Raw genomic sequence first — 4,941 nt, 5'->3', positions numbered from 1 at the left:
CAACCCACAAGATAGAGATGTGATATCAGAGGAGTCTTGGCAGTAGAACCAAGAGACAGAGCACAAGACAAAATGGTGGGCTTCTTGGCCCACAGAGCAAGTAAAGCTGAGTGCCTTCAGGCAGGAGGTTCACTTGTGGGATGGGGTGCCTCTAGCACTTATTTTGGGAAGCTAGAGCTTTGCACTTTAGGGCCAAATTGAACAATGGAGTGCCCTTTGGGCATTTAACAGAAGTACTAAAAAAGATTTGTAACATTGCCTGAGTAGGACAGAGGTCAGGTCAAAGGGCTAAATGTCAGAGAGAGACCTGCCTATAACCACAACAGAGAAAAAACTGACCTTACCAAAAGACCTGAATCTTGAGCATTTTCTGGTCCTGCACTGTAACTCATTAGTTTCCCAAATAAACCCCATAATTGTGACTATGGAGTCTGTTCTGTGTGGCCATCACAATGAATTATCTAAGCTAGCTGAGTAGAGTGCTATGGCAGGGATAGTTGGTACTGTTTTTTTATACAAGGCCTTTCGGTTTGTGCTTTGTTTTGTTAGCAGTTTTTAGTTTTATTGCCTTATGATCAAATAATTGTTTTTGCTAAGTGCTGTCAAATAGGTGCCATCGCATAACAACACTGTATATAGTTTTGGAAAAGCAGCTGGTGAGTTTGAACTGCTGACTTAGTAGTTAACAGTCCAGAGTTTATCCTGCAGCACCACATCAATCAAAGAATAATCTTGGCAATATTTCTACTTCATGGAAATAACTATTTTTTAGTATGAGACATAATATGCAGTTAGTTTTCGTGTAAATGTCATAAAATATTTGACAATTAAAGGTGATATAAATATTTTACATATGAACATATATGAACACACATATGTATATACACATAAGATATACATTACTGATTGTATTGCTTAGATCCTTTATCTCCTTAATATTTTTTGTAAAATTTAACTGTTTCATTGAGTGTCATATTAAAATCTCATCTATTCTCTTATTATTAGTATGTTTCAATGCATAGAGTTGATTTCTATGTTATTTGGCATATACATATTTATAAGAGTTACATTGTATTATGAACGGTGACTTTTAGCAGTAAAAAAAAAAAAAATTCTTTTTAACAGTCAATGTTTTGAAACTTGGAGTATACTTGATCTGTTATCAGCAGCACTGCCCTGTCTCTCATTGTTTCTACTAGCTTGCACAATCAAATTGCTAAAACAATGCTGCTTTTGCCTTTTTGTCTTCTTTTCTCTTACTCCCAAGTAGTGCTTTTCAAAGAATCCCTGTTTATATCATGGTCTCCCATTTAAAACAGTCCTATTTTGAGGTTGGAGTCCTGGTGTGGCGCTGTGGGTTAATGCGTGAGACTGCAAGCCATTTGAACTGCAAGATTGACAGTTCAAGTACACCAGCTGCTCCTCGGAAACCCTATACAAAGTTGCTATGGGTCGAAACTGACTCGACGGCACTCAACAAACACATTATTTTAAGTTATGTGATAGTCTACATGGGAAACCATTAGCTTTACATTCATCCTATCGTATATAATTTCCTTGCCATAATTACAATCCCCTCCATGCATCATCAGACAACCAAAGGGTATACACCACAAGCCTGCCCCCCAGTCATCAACACACAGCCCCTCTTCCTGTCTGGGTCGAAAGTCTCCAGCCACTCCATCTCTCCAAGTCATCGTCTCTGCCTCCATCTCTAGCATCACTGTTTTTCTGTGTAGGGTCCAACACTCTGCTCTTCTCCCTTGATGGTCCCAGGGTCCTCCCTTCCTGGACTGCAAAATCAACCACTCCCCTCCTTGTGTTACAAAATGTCTACCTTTACATTTCCAACACTCACAGTCAGTCCTGATAGCAATTATTCACTATTGTACCACAAGAGTCCTATCCCCATCTCCTTTCATCAGCCCCATCCAGACAGATTGGATACTACTTAGTGGAGATTTTACTTTCCTCTGCACCCTCTGGATCTAGGTTCACTCTTGAAAGCTTGTAAGCCAGTCACTTCTTGTCTTTGTAGCCCCCTCATTTTGGGTAGGCAATGTCCACATTGCCCATCCCTGTCTACCATGTGTAGTGAGGGGCTGGGGATGATCCATGCTGTAAAGATTTAGTCTCTCTTTTGAGCTACTGAATCTATAGGTGTAGGTCAGTTTCATCAAATTGCATCATATTATTCTTTCGGAAAGAAAAGGAAATTTTCTTTCTTCTTTTAGTTGAGCTCTGATCATCCAACCATTGAAGCCAGGATAAGTGGATATTATCTGCAAGTGTGGGTGTTCTTGTGGATATGCCATCTCCTCTTATCAGTTGGCTGCTTCACTCTCCACTCTAGTTCTCTGTGGCTATGTCACTGACTTGGGCCCAGAATTCCCCAGGTCTTACCATACTGCTGGCCAACCAGGTCTCCAGCCAGGTTCACAGGAGTCTATTAAATGTGGTAGGGCTTAGCTTGCTGCTTCATTGCTGTTTTTCCCTCACTTCCCCTTATTGGTGACCAATCAGAGCACATGTCTGCTTGTGTATTCCCCTTGAGTCTTAGTCTTGGAAGTGGTTTTCCCTGAGGGAACCCAACCACTTGCCTTGATGTCTCCTGGGCCAGCAACTTGCTTGTTCTTGTAGTAGTTATTCGGACTGCCACTATTGTTGTTTTTTTCCTGTTGGTCTTTCTTTCAAGAAGTATATTCTGTTCCCTCCTCATCCCAGGCAAACAGCAAAGAGTCCCCCTCCCTTTTAGTATGGGTTATTTTTTTAGTCTTTTACAATAGTGATCCTATGCAGTATTTCTCCTTTTGTGACTAACTAATTTCACTCAACATAATGTCCTCAAGGTTCATTCATGTTATGCAGTAGCTTACATCTTCTTTGTTGTTCCTCAGTGTAGCATAATACTACATTGTGTGTATGCACCACTGTTTCTTTATCTATTCTTCAATTGATGGGCACTTAGGCTGTCTCCATCTTTTTGCTATTGTAAATAGTGCTACTATGAACATTGGTGTGCATATATCTCCTTGTGTTATGGCTTGTATTTCTTGTGGGTAAATACCAAGTAGAGGAATTGCTGGATCATAAGGTATTTTTATTTCCATCCTTCTGAGGAAGCGCCATATTGTTTTCCAGAGAGGTTGGACCATTTTGCAATCCCACCAGCAATGCAGGAGCGTCCCCGTCTCTCCACATCCTCGCCAGCATTTATTGTCCTCTACTTTTTTGATCTTTGCTGTTATTGCTAGTGTGAGATGATATCTCATTGTTATTTTGATTTGCATTTCTCTAATGGCTAGAGCTCGTGAACATTTCTTCATGTTTCTTGGGTGCCTGGATCATGTATTTCTTTTCTTTTTTCTTATTTATATTGTGGATTATGTTGATCGTTTTGCTAATGTTGAACCATCCTTGCATCCCTGATATGAATCCCACTTGATCATGATGTATTATCTTTTTGATGTGCTGCTGGATTCTGTTTGGCTCGGATTTTGTTGAGAATTTTTGCATCTATGTTTATGAGGTATAATGGTTCTATAATTTTCTTTCTTAGTAACATCCTTCCCTGGTTTGGTATGAGAGTTATGCTTGCTTCATAAAATGTATTAGGAAGTTTTCCATCCTCTTCTATATTCTGGAATAATTTGAGTAGAATTGGTGACAGCTCTTCCATGAATGATTGATATAATTTACCAGTGAAGCCATCTGGCCCTGGACTTCTTTTGGTTGGGAGTTTTTTGATGACCTGATCAATTTCTTCTTTTGTTATGGGTCTGTTCAGGTTTTCTATTTCATTCTTATAAGTTTAGGTAGGCCATGTTTTTCTAAAAATTCGTCCATCTCTTCTAAGTTTTCAAATTTGTTGGAGTACAACTTTTCATAGTAGTTTGTTAATATCTTTTTTATTTCCTTTGGTTCCATTGTGACATGGCCCATGTGGTTTCTAATGCATGCTATTTTGTGTCTTCTCAGTCTTTTCTTTTGTTAGGTTTGAGAATGGTCTCTCAATTTTGTTAATCCTTTCAAAGAAACAGCTTCTTATCCTGTTGTTTGTTTCTATAGTTTTTGTATTTTCTATCTCCTTTATTTCTGCTCAAATCTTTATTATTTCTTGTCTGTCGGTGGCTGTAGGTTCCCTTTTTTGGTCTGTTTCTAATTGTTGGAGATGCTGTATTAATGTATTAATTTTGGTTCTTTCTTCTTTTTGGATGTGTGTATTGCAATAAATTGTCCTCTCAGCTCTGCTTTTGCCATGTCCCAAAGATTTTAGTATGTTGTGTTTTTGTTCTTGCTTGTTTCTAGGAACTTTAATTCACGTTTTGTTTCTTCTACTACACAGTTGCTTTTCAGCAATGCATTATTCATTTTCTATGTATTTGACTTTATTTCCTTGGTCTTCCTGTTGTTGATTCCTAATTTGATAGTATTGTGGTCTGAGAAGATGCTTTGTAGTATTGTGATATTTGTAAATTTACAGATGTTTGTTTTGTGGCTTAACACATATTCTATTCTGGAGAATGTTCCATATGTACTGGAAAAGGATGTGTACTATGCTGTTTCAACAACAACATTTTGAGGTTCACTCACTTTGTCTTGGTGTAGCATGGTAGGATACATATTGAACTACTAATCACAAATTTGACAGTTCAAACCCACCAGTTGTTCCATTTAACCCTGCACAGAGTCACTATGGGTCAGAACTGACTTGATGGCACTTATCAGTGATAATCCTATGACTCATGCTGTGAACTGGCCTAAATCTTTTCTCAGATAGTCTACTTTACAGCAGACTTGATTTTTCATAAAGCAATAATTAGATCACACTAGATCCCCTTCCAAGCTTTCTTTGCTGTATATCCTACAGTTCTTCTTGGTCTTCATTTAGTCACCAAAATGCCCAAAAGATCACAGATTAAGTTTTGGTGATATTTTTTT

Source organism: Chrysochloris asiatica, unplaced genomic scaffold, assembly GCF_000296735.1.
Source record: "Chrysochloris asiatica unplaced genomic scaffold, ChrAsi1.0 scaffold00191, whole genome shotgun sequence".
In the NCBI taxonomy this organism is placed as follows: domain Eukaryota; kingdom Metazoa; phylum Chordata; class Mammalia; order Afrosoricida; family Chrysochloridae; genus Chrysochloris; species Chrysochloris asiatica.
Note: the sequence above shows the minus strand (reverse complement) of the source record.